This window comes from Delphinus delphis, chromosome 17 (assembly GCF_949987515.2).
Source record: "Delphinus delphis chromosome 17, mDelDel1.2, whole genome shotgun sequence".
Classification (NCBI taxonomy): domain Eukaryota; kingdom Metazoa; phylum Chordata; class Mammalia; order Artiodactyla; family Delphinidae; genus Delphinus; species Delphinus delphis.
The window spans coordinates 67,614,962-67,634,434 of record NC_082699.1 but is presented as its reverse complement, the minus strand read 5'-3'; positions in this window follow the sequence as shown (position 1 = coordinate 67,634,434).

Here is a 19,473-nt window from a genome sequence, read left to right as displayed (position 1 = left end):
GTCACATCACCTTTTTTAAACTCTTTCCTGCCTTCCCCTCACTTACAAGGACCCTTGTGATTTCATTGGATCTACCTGAATAATTCAGGATAATCTCCCCATTTTAAGACCCTTGACTTATTAATCACATCTGTAGAGTCCCTTTTGTGATGCAAATTAACAGTCACAAGCCCTGGGGATCAGGATGTAAGCATTTTGGGAGCCATGATTCCATCACATAAACCCAGGTTGGTCTAAAGTTGTACCTAAGAAACTTCTATTTTACATTCATTTATACATTCAACATTTTTTCATTCACACCTGCTATTTGCAAGATAATGTTCTAAGCCCTGAGAGTATAACGTTGAACAAGATAGTCACAACTTCTGCAACTCAATTATCTCCTAGGTTAGCTGATGGTCCCTCATCTCTTCACCTCTCCCAAGATATTAATCCATTAAAGTTCACTGAGTCTGTTAAATGGACACATCAGGCTAAGTGGAAAGGGGTAGGAAAGAAACACAAACTAAGATCTGTAGTCTCAGGGGTTGTTCAGTCTAGCTGAAAAGATGAAATGCATACAAAAAAAAAGATAAAAGCAAACAGATGGAAGAAAAAGGTGTCATGAATTTGCCTTGAGAAAGAACTTTCCTTGTATGAAAAACAAAGTCTTTGAGAGTACTTGGAGTAGAAGAGATATATTCTGCAGTTGTTGAGATCGGCAAGCCAAAAGGTTCCAAGAGGTAGAAAGTTCTGCTTTCATTGCATGAATGAGAAAAGAATGTATTAATTTGATCCTGAAAAGGAGGTGCAAAAGGATAGAGGAAAAAAGTGTAATGAATTTGTACCAGAAGAGAATGTCTCAGGGGTTAGTGTCAGGGATGTGCCTATATTTGAGGTCAGGAGACCCTAATAAGGGGGAAGAAAAAAAAAAAGAGGAAAAGATTTGACATCATGAAGGCAAAATGAAGATAACTTTGAATGGAATCAATTCCTGCAGAGGGTAAAATGTATCCACTGGCAAATATCTGAATGAGTAGAAAATCTATTTTTCAGTGTAATTAGTGTTAAAAATAATTTTAATTAACAGCATTTACAAAGCCTGGTCTATCAGCAGTACATGTCACAATCGTGCTACTAAGCTGCCCTTAGCAACTAAGTGGGATATATCAACTTTGAAAGTCCTTGTATGGCTAATGGAGACATTCGATAAAATCTCCTTAGGGAGGGAGTAAAAGTCAGGATGAAACCTTCCAGCTTGGTAGACTCAATCCACAGTAAAGCCCAAGAGCTAAGCCACTTCCAGTTAAATCCCAGCACGTTGCCATGTGGGGCTCAGAACCTGTTTCTGACTGCAGGCAGAAGTATTTGCTCATTGACCTCCCTGAGGATTTGGGAACTCCCAGAAGTTAATGATGGGCTTGATGACCAACATCCAGGTGAAGTAAAAAAAGCTTTATCAAACCAGCTGTTTAGAATACATGACACAAACATCCAGAGGTTTGGAGGTAGCTGGTATTTGGGGTGAAGCTTTCCCCACTCTACCGAGCTACCTAAGAAGGATCAGTCTAGCAGTGGGGTATCCATCTACCCTAGGGGATCCCGCACCTGGCACATGGCCTGCAGGCAGGTGATGCACAATAAAGGGTGTTCGGTGTTCGGCTTTGTCGGAGCAGTCTCGCTCACTGATCTTTTCTACAGCAGACAACTCAGGCTCACTTCTGGACTTACATCCACGATGACTCTGCAGGACAAGCCTTCCAATCTGATGTTACACCCTTTCAAACTATCCTCAGACTTTAGTACTTCCTATGTTCCTGGAGGCTTCCTATTCCCTGGAAAGCTACTCTACTCTGGCCTTGCCTTACTAATTTTTCTGTTTTCTGAACTTTCCTAGCATTCACTTTTGTGCTTGATTTTATACTATCAGACATCATTTATCGATCACCTCCCTGCACTTCCTTAGCCTTTCTTGCTGTATGTAGTTTCCATTAACTCACACTTTCCATGTAGAAATGTCTTACACTGGGATTCTGACATTGTATCTGGGAAGAAAATGCTGTGACCCAAGCACATTGGTTAGCACCACAGTATTTTGGGGGTAAAGCTTGTCAAATGAAAACATTAATTATAGCCCTAAAGCCATCCCCAATAATTTCAGTCTCATATGTAGCATGTTTTATTTTGTACCTTGGGTCTATTTGCTTCTATTTAATAAAGCAATAAAAACATTAACACAGAAGATACCTTGCCTTAATTCCATATCCACAATGTTGACACTCGAACAATGTTTGTTGTATTAATCAGTTTACAGAAAGCATATTGCTAACAAAAATTAATTATAAAAAAGACAGCTCATTGGTTTCTCTATTTTCCTTTAAAAGTAAACATATTATTCTTAATTTTATTTACTAATTTAAAATTTCATACCAGTCTATGTTAAAAAATGAGATGTCTCACTTCTGGTGGGGTGGGGTGGGAGTGTATGAGGGACATCCTCCTAACCCTTTTGTTTACCATGATTTCTTACAGGAAAAGCTGCTTTGGTTCACTTAAATTTCTTTATACATGCATTTCCAGTTACTTGTGCAACTTACCCATCAGTCTCAGCTCTCATTGGTAGTTTTGTCTTTAGTCTCTACCTTAGTCTATCTCTATCTCTCTATATCTATCTCTCTTAGTCTATCTCTCCAAGTAGCTTTTAAGGTACTGGAGAGGTTTTCTTTCTACTTTTCATCATTGGTCACAGTGGCTGTTAAACTTATCTGAACATTGACTTATTAAAATGCAAACTCCTCCCTCATCCTAGAGAGCCCAGGAATCTGCAGTTTATAACAATCCAAATGGTTGTAATAAGGTGGTCTCAGGGGAAACACCATCCCATGGCCTGGCATCTAGCCTCCTCTGGATTATAGTAGGAACGCGTTGTTTGTTCCTTTCTCTTTTTATCATCTATTAAAAGATAATTTTCAAAAAAGGTAAAATTAGGACTCTCATGCTGACATAAATATGAACATGTGTTAAAGATTTGATTTAACTCATCAGTGAGGAAACTGATGAACTGTTAGGAGTTCAAGGGGGGAATCAAAAAAAAGAGATACATTTATATATCAGGAATATAGAAATAAATGGGCGAATGAAGGTAAAACGGGCCTTTTCCATAGGGGAAGGAAGTCAACTAAATCTCCACTGGACAGAATTCACAGAACCATAGAGAAGAATTATAAATTATATGCATTACTATTAGTTTACAGAGCTGTAAAGTGGCTCCAAGGCAGTGAAAGACCAGAAGCATATAATCTGGAATTTAAACAATGTGCTGTTTTCCACTGAAGCACAATATTTTCCTATTCATGCTGGAGAGGAGTCCTAGATAACAGCCTGAATCAAAAAGCATGGAGGCCAGAGTCATCAGAATGTGGAAGGAAACCATCTTATGAGGCTGGAACTCGGGGGCGGAACGTCAGTGGTACAGTAAAGAGGTGGTGCAGACGAGGGAAGGGAAGCAGAAATGTAGAGGTAAGACAAGACAGTAAACATGCATGAAATGTAATGCATGGTCCTGGACCACCTAGGATTGGGCAGTTTTGTGTCATTGCTAGCTCTTGCTCAGAGAAAAGCCAACTCATTTCTCTGGTTCTTTAGCAATACCATTACATAACTGTCCTGATGACAAGAGGGTCATGACTTTCCCTTTTTCGAAAGTTTGTGGTTTGAGTCACCTCTGTGTAGAAACCTCACCCAGAGGACACAGATGGTAGCAAGAGATGACTTTTGTGGGACATAATTTAGGTCATCAAGTCCCCATTTGACATTTCAATTATATTCTTGCTTTTAAAGCCCTGGGTGTATCTGTATCTTAATATGGCCAAGGAATTATAAAGTCATCTTGTGTCCCTTCTGTGGGCACAGGACATTGTAGAAATAAAGCTGATGGAAATAGTGACATGGTTTGACCAAATGGCATCGTCAGCCTCTTCAATCTGCCATATCCTTAATGCCATCAGCGTGGAGGGGCAGCTGCCAGAGGCTGGACATTCCTTGAAACAGGTGCCTTCTTTTCCAGGACCCAAGTAAGAGCCGAAGATGCTTTCTGTAATGTCAGAAAGCACATCCTTAGGAAAACATGTTTGAATCGCTCAACAGGGGCATTCGGGTCTCAGTTCCGTAAACTAATTTTAGTTTGGGTTCTGAATCAGAAATTGTGACAATATTTAGAGAATCTAGACTTGAGAGATCCAAAAAGGAGAAGTCAGGGAATTAAAAGAAAACCCTATCATTGGAGGGAACAAGTAATTTTTGTATAATGCAAACTTGACCACTTTATTCCCCTTCTTCAAACACTTAGTGGATGTTCATTTCAGTTAGGATAAAATCTAAACTCTTTGACTCCGCTGACAGAGCTATAGCATTTCTATGCCTTCTATGCCTCGGCTTATCACTCTTCTTTCAGTTTTTGAAACACTCCATTATCCTCTCTCACCTCCCATACCCCTGCCCCACACCCTGACCTTAGCACACGTTGTGGCCTCTGCTTGAAACACTCTCCCAGCCCCGTTATTGACCCTATTGACTCCTACTTGGCTTCAGTTTAGATGTCCTGCCCCCTGGGAAGCATCCTCTCCCTCCTCCAATCTGGGTTAGGTGCCACTCTGTGTTCTTCTATTGCCTTACATTTCTCTGATCAAAGCATTTATCACCCTGTATTGAAATGTGCCTCCCAACGAACTGTAAACACCAAGTGGAAGGCCAGGATTTGTAGTTATTTTGTTCAACATCACATCTTCAATTCTGGAAAAGTACCTGGAGTGTCACTGGAACTTACAATATTTGTAGAATGAAGGACTAATTGAGTGAGTAAGCAAAAAAATGGATGAATAAATAAATGATTGAGTGAATTAATGAATTAAGTGAGTGAATGGATATACAATCAAGGGAACTGGATAGTTTCCCTGAGATGAATAGTAAAAAAGAACACATGGGAAAGATGATCTTATAAAGGAATCAGTAGGTTTATTTCGCTCCAGATGGCAGAGTTAATCCCCAAAGCTAGAAGATGCTTGGAGTGAAGTTTCTGCTCAAAGGATTTTTTTCTAAAAATAGAGCAGCTTAACAATGGAGCAGATCACCTCAAAGGTAGCTATGCATGCAGAAGAAAAGATGAGATGTGTGGGAGATGTATGGGATGCTGTGTGGGGATAACCAGGGACTGAGGATGGGGAATTAGGGGGCTGGGGTATCTGCTATATAGAAGAAACTAGAGGAGACAGCTTATTTAATCATCATTGATTCATTCAATGAACATTTACTGAGCATCTGGGTTCCAGGTACCGAGGTAGATGTCGGAGATTTAAAGTTCTATAAGATCCAGTCACTGGGACCATGATGCCAAAGTACATATATTCTAGAGGAAAAGAAAAACACACAGCCAAGAGTGTATAAAACTGCTATGATAGAGGTATGTGCAGGATAATAGAGAGGGGACCTTAACCCACCTGGTGGGGGCAAAGGAAGGAGGAAGGTACCAGGGAGGGCTTCCTAGAGGAGCGGCTAACTGAATTAATCCCTGCAATGCAAGACATGCTAATAGATACAGTGGGGGTCATGGTGGGAGGGAGGAGGTAAATATGGGAGAAAAAGAGGAGAGACTTTCAGACGGAGATGAAAGCTTGTAAAAAGTTTAGTCTTACTGTAGTAAAAAGGTCAAGGTCAGAAGGAAGTGGCTGCAAAGTTCATTTAAACTCACAATTCTCTGAAAAGTGGATGGGAGTCAAAGACAGAAGCTCCAAGTGTAAAGAGCTGACTTGCATAGGTCTGGATCTTGAGGGTTCAGTGTACGAATGCCTTAGGGAAAAGCCCTTGTACAGAACTGATTCCACTGGGGCCACCATAACCTTTTTAGGGCTCCTGCCCCATGCCCTTACTCTGTGGCCATGTGTCTGAGGACAGGACATCCTAGTGCCACTTGTGAAAATAAATCTTTTTTGGACAAAGGCCACAACAGACCCATGTTGGCATTCACACCCTACAGCAACGCAGCGAAGGGCGAATACCTGCAGATCAGGGTCACCACTTGATGTCAGCTGTTTGGTGAGAGGTTGGGGAGTAGTGAAGAACTGTTTTCATGGTGAGCCTGATAGGAATGAAAACTTGATGATTTATTCAAGTAGCAACTCTTTCACAGTGTGGTCTAATAGAAGCTAACACTGTACTAGCATAAGCGACAGGCCCAGTTCCAAGTGCTCTGCACACATCAGCCACCTAAGAGGTAAATACCATTATCCCCATTTTATAGATAAGGAAGCTGAAGCCCAGGGCACACAGCTGGTGTAGAGCAGAGCTACTTTTCAGACTCAGGCCGTCTTGGTTCAGAGTTCAGCTTCCTGATTGCTACTATATTCTGTTTTTCAAAGCAGGAAGAAATGAAATCTCATGAAAAAAGATGCCATTTTCAGACAAAATGAGCAAACTGGATTGGGAGTGAAAAGAAGAATCAGTCTCAAGAAACTTGGGGAACCAGCCTTTTCTTATGCCACTTCTACCCTTGCTCCTTCTACTGTCACCCCAGCAGCCTTCTGATAGATTCTGGAACATGCCAGGCTCTTTCTTGCTTCAGGGCCACCATTCTTGCTGTCGCTTCTGCCTGGAATAGTCTTCCCAAGCAATGCATGGCTCCTTTTCATCTCTTAAATATTGGATAATGACTTCATGGTTATAAGAATCTGCCTGCTGATGCAGGGGACACAGGTTTGAGTCCTGGTCTGGGAAGATCCCACATGCCGTGGAGCAACTAAGCCCATGTGCCACAACTACTGGGCCTGCGCTCTAGAGCCCGTGCTCTGCAACAAGAGAAGCCACCGCGATGAGAAGCCCGCGCACCGCAACGAAGAGTAGCCCCCGCTCGCCACAAATAGAGAAAGCCCGCGCACAGCAACAAAGACCTAACACAGCCATAAATAAATAAATATATTTATATATATCGGATAACATGCCACCTTCTCAGAAAGGACTTCCCTGATGACCCCTGAGGGAACTGCCCCCTTAAACTCAACTCCATCGCATCACCATTTTTATTCCTTTTGCTAGTGTATTTCATACTCTGTATTTACTTTTGAATGTGCCAGCTTGTTATGAACTGAATGTCTCTGTCCCTCCCAAACTCATATGGTGAAGCCCTGACCCCCGATGTGACGAAATTTAGATGTGGGGCGTTAGGGAGGTAATTAGGTTTAAATAGATCATGAGAGTGGACACACTATGATGGGGTTTGTGTCCTTACAAGAAGAGGAAAAGAGACCACTAGAGCACTTTCCACCGTGGAAGAACACGGAGAAACTAGCTGTCTGAAAGTCAGGAAGTTCCTTTCTAGGAACTGAAGCTGCCAACACCTTGATCTCGGACTTACCAGCCTCCTGTGAGAAATAAATGTCTGTTTGTGTGCGTCACCCAGTGTTCAGCATTTTTTTTACGGCAGCCCAAGCTGAATAATACACAATGTAACTGTACGTTGTTTATTTGCTCCTCTATATTATAAACTCCCCAAGGTAGAGACCACACAATTCTTTAAAGGAAGGTTTCACAGCTGTAATTTGCCACTATTTCCACAGCACCTAGGAAGGAAGAATGACTAGCCTCTGGGGGGTTTGTCTTAAGAGTGTCTACTAAAATATCCAGTTGTCTAGTTATCTCCTCAACTTCTCAAATAGCACAAATTCTATAATGTTTAAAATTTAAAGTATCTGTTAATCCAAGAGGGACAGATTAGATAATCTCTCTGGAACTTTAGACATCCCTTCCACAACTTTTCAAATAGGCCATCCATTCCCAGACCATCCCAGCTTCAACAAATTTTACTTTCACTGCATGTCAGCCACCCTCAAAATGGCCTAACTCTTGCCCTTGTTACCATTCATTATTTCCTTAGAGTTCTCAAGCACCAGAATCATAGTTATTTACTTCAACTTCCAACTCTTACAGGTCTCTCAAGCTCTCACTCATTGAACCCTTACCTTCTGTTCTCTGAGAAATTGCAGGTTCTTTCAAGTCAGGTCTCTCCAAATCTCAAATTTGAAACCAAACTTTCAATCCAAATTTGGCCCCGTGATTCATCATCTAAATCAAAGGCCAGCTAACTATGGCCCACGGCACAAGTCTGGCCTGCATCCGCTCTTGCAAATAATGTTTTATTGGCACACAGACATGCTCATCTGTATACATATCTTTTATGGCTGCCTTCATGCAATAATGGCAAAATTGAGTAGTTGCAGCAGAGGCTGTGTGACTCAAGAAGCCTAAAATATTTACTATCTGTCCTTTATAAAAAAAATACCAAACTCTGATCTAAATTATGATTTCATTATGAACAGTGAAAGATGATCCTCTGGTGTCATAAAGAAAATTTTTTAAATTTTAGTTATTGCTGTCAAAAAGAAAAAAAAGCAAATTGAGTTTTTATTTATATTTAATTACACATAGGCATTGATGCTCTTAGTTCATCTGAGAGACAATCATCTGTCATAGAAAACAGAGAAGATACCCCTGGGGAAGAGGAGAAGGTCCACAATCTGAAGAGGCTTCCAGAGGCAGCCTCATTCAGTCAGTCACTATCAGCATCTTATAACACTGTCTAGTTTATGTGTCCCTGGTGAGACTGATTTAGATAAAATATTATCTAGCAATACCTCAGGTAAACTTCAAAATGGACAACTATCTTTCAAATATTCCTGCAGAGAATGATTAACAATTATAAAAATGATGTGAAGAGTAAGAACTTGGAAGGGCACAAGTGCTTTATCAGCCATATTATGAGGTATATAAAACAGTAATGATATAATCATACATGATGAGAAGTCAGTGAAAAAAGTCCTGAATTATTAGACTATTTGATATGCAAAACTATATCTACTATCATTAATGTTGAAATTTTCCCTACTTGTTATTGGTGCCTTGAGCAAGGACAATATGAGGCTAGTACTATTAACAGGACATTTACATTTCAGTATCCATGACATGAAGACAACGTTCTATAATTTAGGGGTGATTTTTAAATAATTCAATATTTGATCCAATACTTCATTTTACTACAGTTTGTGATATTTAGCAGTATTTTTGATAACATAAAACAGAAGTTTCATACCATTGGTCAAACATTTTTTTTTCTTGCTGCCAAGAAAGGAGTTAAAATAACAGATGGAAAGTAATATGATGATAAACTAAAATACATTTATTTTTCAACAAATGTTTTTAGGAAATTCCATAAATAATTCTGTGGGGCTTTATTCTATATGCATTATATGAAACTACAGATGTTTCTGAATGTCTCAACTAATGGTATTTTTTCTAAGTCTATTTCAGAAGTGAAACAAAGAAAGTACATTTTAAAGGTCCACTAAAATAATCAATCAGATAAAAAGATCTATTCTGTACAGAAAATTACTTCTATGACAACAACAATAATCATAACAATACTAATATTGTTTTCTTGCACAAACTGTGTTAAGTTCAATCACCACTGGAGTAGTTGAGACTGAAACAACAACACTTACAAATCAAAAGGATTCTGGAGGATATTTCTAGAATTTCGCTAAAAATTCCTCCCTACATCACTCATATTCAAATGAGTAAGCCTGTTTCTTCCTGTCATAAAGGAACCAGAAGAGTTCAAAGGATTATACATGTCCTTAATAATGAAGAATGATGCTCATCAGGTAATGACAGTGACGATTCAAGACCTTTAATATACAGGGTATCCTAAATACCGTTCGCAAAAATCATAAGAAACTGATACTAGATTTTGATTATTTAAAGATTTCCAATGGATTCTGAACAAAATGCAATCAAATTTAGAAAATTTATTTACAAAAGAGCTTTAATACTATTATAGAATACTTGATACGATTCCTAAATTGTTCTTAAAAGGATCCAACATTTCTAAAGTCTGATTTCACACTGCAGTCCTGAGTATTTTAACTCATCATCTGCTTAATCACAAAACTTTTAAAATTTGTTAAGTTTTTGCTTCTCTCTGTTTCTGTCTCTTCCTCTCTCTCTCCTTCCTCTTTACTATGGACAATTTCAAACACCCAAAGAAAATATGTAAAATAGTTCAGTAAGTCCCCATGTGCACATTGTTCACCTACAACCACCATCAATTCACAGCCACTGTTGCTTCATTTGTATCCATACATACTCCCTCATTCTAACATTGGTCTATTTGAAGCATATCTCAGACATAATAACATTTTACTAAGAAATATTTCAGTGTGTATTTTAAAAGACAGAGGTTGCTTTTAAAAAATATAACCATAATGTCATTATCACAGAGAGAAAATTAATAATAATTCTTCATAGGTCTCTTGATCAAGTATGTATATTGTTAATACACTAAGGCTATGCTCCACCAAAATTTGTCTTCATATTACTACCAAAAAACCCAATACTCTTATCTTTAATGTTGAACTCTTTTACTGAATTTGCAATAGCATTCACAATAAGGTAGAATATCTCACTTTTGGTAGAATGCACTTCCAAATGCTTTACTTTGATTCCATAAATTGCACAAAAGACTCAAATAATTATTGTAATTATGTTAACTGATATTCTATTGAAAGCCTCTGATGACACTAATATAAAGCTGACATCACTTCCTAGTTTACTAAGTTTTTCCTATGCTCATGAAACCAACACTTATATAGCAATTACTTCAGCTTTCATAAGTGCACAAGAAAATGTGGAATTGAAGGTACGTAAAACTAATACAGAAAATAGAACCATTTGATCTAAATGAAAAGTCATGCTTTTATAATGTATGTAAACACAACTCACTCAAACAGAGGATTTCTGAAAAAACGTCTGTCTTTTGAAGTAGATGCTGACATTTCTTCTGCAGATCTGAATATCCTGGATTTCAGACAGTCTGTGATATCATTGCTGCTCTCCTCAGATGAGACCATGGCAGGGACTGGAAGAACAGAGTGGGTGGCTACCAAACCCATCCTGACTTACTTCAATGCACATTAAAAACAACGTTTCAATTCACAAAAGGAAAACTATGGGACAAATACTAAACCAGACAGGGAACTAGAACGATAGGCATGAATGGGACTGTCTCAGGCAAACTACAATGTATGGTCATTTACTCTTCAAATTTCCATGAATAGAAATGCAGAGATAGCTCAGACCAACTTGTTTGGCTCTTGGATAGAAGAAGCTAAAAGTGAAAACTATTGTTTAAAAGGAATGCTGAAGTTTCTCTAATCAACTTCACTGAAAAAATGGTTGATTTCAACTAAATGTTAGGTATTAAGGGAAAACAATTTGAATAAATTACTTCTTACTACGGTGAGAATGACTAACGGATAACACTCCTCCCAGAGTCAGCTTCTTTCTAGATCTTTAGTTCAATTATTTTTCTCATTGGTGTATTGGTATAGCTTCAGGATTAGTTAGAGGAACAGTGCTTATTGAGTTGCTGAAACCATCTCACTTAAGCCAAGACCTATGTTTTCCAAAATAAAACAACTGCACCAAAACCCAAAACATCTGCATCTTCCACTGTGCAAGCGGCAGTTAAACTGTTTTCACTTGCTCTGCTCTTCTACTTGTCAGCCTCAGGCTTGCTGGTATCTGCATTCTCTCTGAGATTATTCTATCAATTCTTTGTAGTTTATTGAAGCATTTCTCCGAGAGATGTTTCTTCACCTAGTTGACATGAGGGCATGACATCCTGATTACTTGCTCTTGCCCTTTCTCCTGCCTTTCCTTTCTCATCCTTTTGCCTCTTGGAGATTAACCCAGGATGAAATGAAGCATCCAGAGAACTTCAAGCAAAGGTTCTAGCTCATGAAAATCACATCATACACATAACACGTTGCTACTGCAAACAGGGGCAATCCCTCCACCAGAGAGAAGGGACTGGTTCACACATCAGATCATTATCTGGTAGCAGTTTTGGACCATGCTGGGAAATCGCCCAGTCAGTGGAAATAATAATAACAGGAGAAAACATGTTGAACACACTCAATAGTACGTGGCGCTGCATCACCTCATTTAACCTCACGATTTTCAGGCAGAGTGAATAAAATGAGCCAAATTTTACAGATGATGAAACTAAGCCTTAGGGCCCATAGTGTGAAATGGAGCAGGGATTCCATTACAGAAGACCCTTGGAAAATCTTCCATTTTATGGGCCAAGGACTCTTTTAAGATCCATGTGTAAAACTGTTCCTTCTCATGGCAAACAATTAGATCGTGACAATTTTGGATTTTGCATGAGCCTTGTGTAAAGATTAAGAACCCACCTCTGCTCCCCCTACCTGCCACCTGCCCCCACGATGTTTTTGGTTTCTGGAAAATGGCTTACTGCAAAGAACCACGCTTCCTCAGATGAGTTAGATAAGTCTCATGGATGCCCTCGTTGTTCGTCTGTGACAAGACCAGACACACCCCCTCCAACTCCCATTCTTTGCTTCACAAATGATTAGCTGAACTGTTTGTCCCAAAAGATCAATTGGGACAAAATGCCCATTAACTTGATGAGATCAAAGTTTGCTTAAGCTTTATATCTTCCCTTCAGATTCCTGAAATTTGATCCATTCTCAATCCGAAGGAGCCAACAGTCCCCTTCTTAAAGGCCCCTCCCAGGAACAGGCCGGCCTCAGCGTAAAACAGTCTCTGATCTACGGTCCAATCAGACCATCTCCACCTTCTCATCTCACCTCCCTACTGGGTTCTTTCTAGCCCCGTTCATTCCTCTTTTCTGCTTGAGATTTGAGATGCAGATCTACAGTCAGGCAGTTGTCCCTACTGGAATAGTCCCATCCTCCCTCTTGTGATAATCCTTTCAAATAAAGTCTCTACTTACCTAAGTCTGGGTTTGTTTTGGTTTTAAATAGGCTTGATTTTTTATAACAGTTTTAGGTTCACAGAAAAACTGAGCAGAAAGTACGAAGAGTTCCCATCCCCCCCCCCGTACCTATTATCAACATCCCCCATCAGAGTGGCACGTTGTTATAACTGATGAACCTCCACTGACAAATCATTATCACCCGAAGTCCATAGCTGAGGTTATGGTTCACTCTTGGTGTTGTACATTCTATAGGTTTTGACAAATGTGTTATGACATATATTCAACACACAGTAACATCATGCAGAGTAGTTTTACTGTCCTAAAGAATCATCATCTCTCCTTCTTCCCTAACCCTGGACAACCACTGATTCTTTCACTTTCTCCACACTTTTGCCTTTTCCAGAGTGTCATATTGTTGGAATCATACGGTACATAGCCATTTCAGATGGGCTTCTTTCACTTGGTAATCTGCTGAAATTTTCTTTTTCCAATTTGGCAATTGGTAACTGGCAACACTGATCCCGAGTCACATATCTTAAAGAGACTGAATTCATATTTCTAGAAGATGCATTATGCATATTGCAACAAGGGAAGCATTTGCAAAGGTCCTATGGAAACTCTCTTTAGATAGAAATTGTGCTTACCTGCTGTTTAATGTTTCTATTTGAAATTGAAGAAGGAGCTCCCCCTTCGTGTGTCAAATGAAAGAAAATAGTTCTGAGAGGAAACTGCTTCATGGCCAGCATTTCTGCCCCAGGGGAGGCTATAAAAGGGGCAACTGGACACAGTCACTGGGTTATGCACACAGTCCGTGGCAGTGGGGAGAAGTGGGTTTGCTGTGAGTCTAATGAAGCGTAAGTTCCAGGGCCTCTCATTTTATATTCGCAATTTTGTATTCTTTTCCTTAAGCGCGTCTCCCAAATGTACATGCTTCATGTCCTCCTAAACCATGGGTCCACCTCTGACTGTAGGTTATGACAAATTCCTCCCTGCCTGTGTCTTCATCCCAATGAGCTTCACCAGCTGTGGCCCAGGATTTCTCAATCAAAATAAGCCAATGTCAGCATTGAAAATCGAGTAGGTAAGGGAATGCTGTGCAATACCATCTTTACTAGGGGATACAGAGACAGAAGAAACCTCATCAGGGGTCCTAAATCTTCCATCTCATCCTGTTTAAAAGCATCAAAGTGAGACTCGGCCCCAGGAAGTACTTACTTCTATTTCATTTGGGTCTAAAGTTGATTCCAATCTAGGTCTATCTATTAAGGTAACCACGCTAGGCTCTTGGAATAATTATAGTCATAGATAAGCCAATTAAATTAAGAAAAAGACCCTGTTTTTATGCCTCCTGTAGACCTAAAATCTGAAGAAGTACTGTTGAACTTCAGGATAGAATCAGAGTAGGTGGGACGCCATCGAATTCTGATGCGTAACCAAATCATCAGCACTACTCTTAGAAAAAAGCAGAGTTAATGAAGTTTGCAAAGTACCTGCTATATGGATGGGCCACACAGCAGCCCATCCTCCAAGCACTCCCACCCCACTGCCATCCTTCCTGCCCTTCCAGGAATTCCTCTGGTGCCTATAACCCAAGAAGCCACATAGCCAAGCCTGAGAGTCATACTTAACATTTACAGATACTGATAATGCTACAGACACTATGATTGATGCTTTTCACGTAGTAACTCATTTAATCTGTTGAGGCTGTGGGAAAGGTACAATAAATATATATCCTTGTCTCCCAGTTTGGAACCAAATGAGAAATAAAACCCAGGAAACAGACAGAAGGACCTTATTTGTTTTCTCTGTTTTAATGTCAGTGTTGTTACCTATGACTGATCTGAGGACACGGCTTTAGCCATCTAGCCATGAACTTCACCCCTGAACTCACTAGACTTGGTCCTTCAGGCACTGCCTCAGCTGGTCAGTTGAGCTCTTCCTGCTGAGGTTGAGCCTGGGCTGTCCAAGTACCATGTGGCTGAGGAGAAGGGCTGGTCCCCCTGGAGAGAGAGTGGAGGGGGAGGACAGGGGGAAGAGAGGGAAAGAAGGAGATAGAGAGGGAGATGGGGCAGAGAAGAGAGAGAGGACTGGGTATCCGACTTCTTCTCCCACATTCACTCACTCAGAGAAGTCACCCCTATATTGGGATTGATAGTGGAGCTTCTGATGGAAGCCAGCAGTAAAACGTTACCCAAACTCCCCGTGTGTGAAGACGAGGAGGACAAGAGAATGGAAACCTTCCCTATTATAAACCTTTAGCTAAAGCCACGGGCTTAAAAAGATATTAATTTCTCCAATTTAGACACGAAAAAAACTGAGGCTAATGTGCCTTTAAACCTTTGTCCAAGGGTGGCATTTGTAAATGGCAAAAGCGCTCAGGTCAGTCTGACCCCAAAGACCATGCTCTATGGTCACTATATGACACAGCAGAAGCATAATCACGATGTATAAAGTGCTGTCACCCTGCTTAACTCATTTCTCTCTGTTGAGATGAAGACTGCTATGTTGTAGAAGATCCTGAACGTTGGAATCGCCCACCCATGGCTGGGAGTCCTAGCTCCAATCTCTCTACGTGTCAGCAAGACACTCCTGGAAATTGGCAGAGGCAGTGGTTACTTCACTGGGTTGCTGTGAGAATCAAATAAGATGGTGAGGATTAAACCCCTGGCACATAATAGTGGACCAGTACAAAGATAATGTTAATGATCTTTCCTTTCCCCACTATTTTATAGGTAGACATATCTCATCATTCCCTTTCACAGATGAGTAAACTGAGGCTGCGGAAGACTGAATAATGTGCTCATAGCACTTACATCTGGGCTTTGAACTTAGAGTTTTTGATACTAAATCCATTTAGTCAAAAAATGCTAGGACATAACTACGTATTTGAAATTAGACTTAAATTTTGAAAGATATAAGAAAAATCATGATTCCCTGTTTTTGAGGAAATTTAGTTCTGAAGAGCCAAACCAGAAAGCTTTTTTTAGATCTTGGAAGCTCTCTTTGCTAAGCCACAGCAGGCAGGAAAGTTAGAAGTGGCTAAGTCCTGGGAGCCTACCTCATGCAAGCCCTGGGTTTTGCAAATGAGGCCCAGAAGCTCCAGCAGAATGGAGATGGACCTTGCCTAGGATTTTGCAGGGATCAAGTTGGGACTAAAATTCAGTATCACCTAGCATTTTCCCAGACCCCTGGGAGGCTTCATCCTCCTTTAGTTACTCATGTTTGGAATTCCCTTTGCTCACTCATGGGCATATATGGTTCTTCTTGTATAAGATGGCCCCTTTCATTAAAACATGTGTCTTCCTTTGAGCCATCAGTCTGGAACATTCACCTCTGGTTTCTCTGATTCAGTCCAAAGTGCTTCAGCTTCTTTTGCCTCTCACAATCCTTTCCCTAAATGCTCATATGCCTTGGACTAGACGGAGTACATCAAGATTAGATTAGGGGACACAAACGCTTTATTCTCTAAAATTAAACTATGAGGCTGAAGTCTCCTCTCCCTCCATCAGGGTTTCCTCCCCACCTCTGCAGTCAGAGATATCCTTATGGGTTCTAATGATTTCTGAGGTGATAATAGTAATCAGATGATAATCTTATGCTAATTCTGCTGCAAAAACAGACCAGACGTCTCTACTGCATTAAATGTCTCTTGATACTCTGTTTAGTTCTGTGTTCCTATCGTTGTCGAAAACATCCATTGCAAAACTGTCCCCACGGACCATTCTGTCATCATCAAGCAGTATTTAAAGAAAATAGATTAATCAGGAATCTGCAGTTATAGGTTTCTTTGGGTAGTCCCCAATGATGGTTCACTAGGAAAGGGGAAAAGCTGTCAGAAAAATTGTAAGATGCCATCTCTTTGGAGGAAGAAATGACTATTTTCAACTCAATAACTTGTAATTTAATCTCTCGGTGATGTACAGGATCAATTCAAGTGCTTTGGGCGTAATAGTATCCATGATTTCGGATTTAAAGAAGAGATACAAAGAAAGGAATATGTGGCTTGTATTTCAGATTACTTGATTTAGTGGGAAGTAACACAGGCCTTGGGATAGAACAGACGTGGGTATAGCACCTGAGTCAAAGATTGTATAACCCTGGGCAAGTCTCAGTTTAATCATCTCTAAAGTAGGTTTATTAACAGCTTATGCCCTCTGAACCACTGAGGGATGAGATAGCATACAGATATGTGTATCGTATATACAAGCCCTGAACAGAGTAGGTCCTAAAATAGTTTCCCTTCTCTTTAGAAAAATCCCAACTTATTTGCAGGTTGAAGTACTGCTACTAGTTTACTATACGACATTAACTATCTCTCAGTTATCCTTTGATCAAGATATGAGGTGGATGTTAGAGATAGGGGAGGGTTCAAATAAGAATTTTGAAGTTCAAGTTTTATTCCTGCCCTGGAATTATCTTCCTTGATTCTGTAGCTTGCTTTATGCCAAGCATTTTTTCCTGAGTATTTTACAAATATTAGTATGTTTGATACCATAACAACCTTAGAAAGTGGTACTTTTACCTCACCCACCTTTTAAAATGAGGAATGAGGCACAGAAGTAACATGACCAGAATCACAAAGTTCATAAACGGTGTGGTCAGGATTTGAATCCGGGAAGGAAGACTTTGCTCTTTGTCACTCTACTGCTTTAATTGGAATTTCACCACAAGAAAAACAAAAGTTAATAGTCTTCTCTACTCACCTATTTTAATCTACTTCTCTATATACAGTACTACATTTATCCATCTGCCATATGAACACATACTCAACTATGTTCCCAGTTACCTGGTGGTCTATAGAAATGATTTCTATTTGTATTCCTTAATATCTTTTTATCTTTGTAACAATATTCATTCTGAAAATTTAAAGTTGATTCTATTACTAATAACTGTACTGGGGAGGTAGGATTAAGCCTGTGATGGAATGGCTTGCAAATGACCACACCACCTACAAACTTTGTGGTTTTAACAAGTTCCTCAAGGCTGCTGTATCTCAGCTTCCTCATCTTGAAAATGAGGATAACGCTACCATCTCTCTCCATGGGAGACTGTAAAGACTAATGAGCTAATAGAACTCTGCCAGGCACATGCTTGTTCTCAGTAAAGAGAGAGCTCTAATTATGTATCTTTGTAGCTATCTCGTTACTGCCTTATTTTCATCCAGAAATATTCAGCTTACTATAAATGCTTTTACATACATTGACTAATTATAAAATAACAATGTAAGGTAAAAATACCTGTTTCTCAGAACAAATGATCATAATATATTGAAAGTTGAATTGTGTCCCCCAGATTGATATCTTGGAGTCCTAACTCCCACTACATCAGAATGTGACTTTAGCTGGAGATAGGATCCTTACAGAGGTAATCAAGTTAAAATGTGGCCATTAAGGTGGGACTGAACTCATATCACTGGTATCTTTATAAAAAGGGGAAATTTGGACACAGATGTGCATAGAGAGAAGACAGTGTGAGGAGAAACATGGAGAAGACGGCCATCTATAAGCCAAGGAAAAAGCCTGGAAAACGTCCCTTCCTCACAGCCCACGAAAGGAACTAACCCTGGTGACAGTAGCAAGATGTTGAACTCAGAGAAGCAGAGAGTAGAATGGTAGTTTCCAGGAGCTGAAAGATAGGGGAAATAGAGAAATGCTGGTCAAAGAATACAAAGTTTAGTTATGCAGTATGAATAAGTCCTGGAGAGCTAATGTCCAGCATGGTGACTATAGTTAATAATACTGAATTGTATACTTAAAATTTGCTAGGAGAGTACATCTTAAGTGTTACCACATACACACACACACACACACACACACACACACACACATACACAAAGACAAATGGAAACTATGTGAGGTGATGGAAATGTTAATTACTTTGTGATAATCATTTTACAATGTATAAATACACCAAAACATTGCATAGTACACCTTACACATACACAGTTTTTATTTGTCAATTATGCCTCAATAAAACTGGAAAAAATTAAGTTATAATTTAAAAACAAAAAAAGAAGAAATCAACCCTGCTGAAAGTTTGATTTTGAACTTCTGGCCTCCAGAATCATGAGACAATAAATTACTGTTGTTTAAACCACCCAATTTGTGGTACTTTGTTACAACACCCATAGTAAATTAATACAGAGTAATAAAATGAATTACCATGCTGGGTTTGAATAACTTAAAGAACCAGAACCAGAATAAGACTTAGTTTTCTGGTTCTGTCCCATGTGCTTTTTCTGGTAACCTGGATGCCTTCCGTCTAGCAGTTCATTAATTCTCCTCTGTTTTCACCTTCCGATCCATCCATTTTTAAAGTTAGCAGGAGCTTCCTGGTTTGGAATGTTGTGCATAAGGCAAATACCACAGGACAAGGTAAGAGTTCAATTTATGCCTGTAGGTTGCTCACACCTGTGTCAAGGATACTCCCTAATGTATTCTAACGTGAGATGTGACATTATCGAGTACTAGTTAGTTTATAATGAATAACAAAATCACAGTATTAGAGAGCTTAGATGCTCACAAAAATATCACCTTCAAAGCCAGCCTCCTTGACCATTTCCATCCCTTAAGTTGTTCAGGTATCACTCAAGCTGAGATTTCTCGGGATGCACCCCGCCTCCACGGCTCTAGCTCACCCAAGGAAGT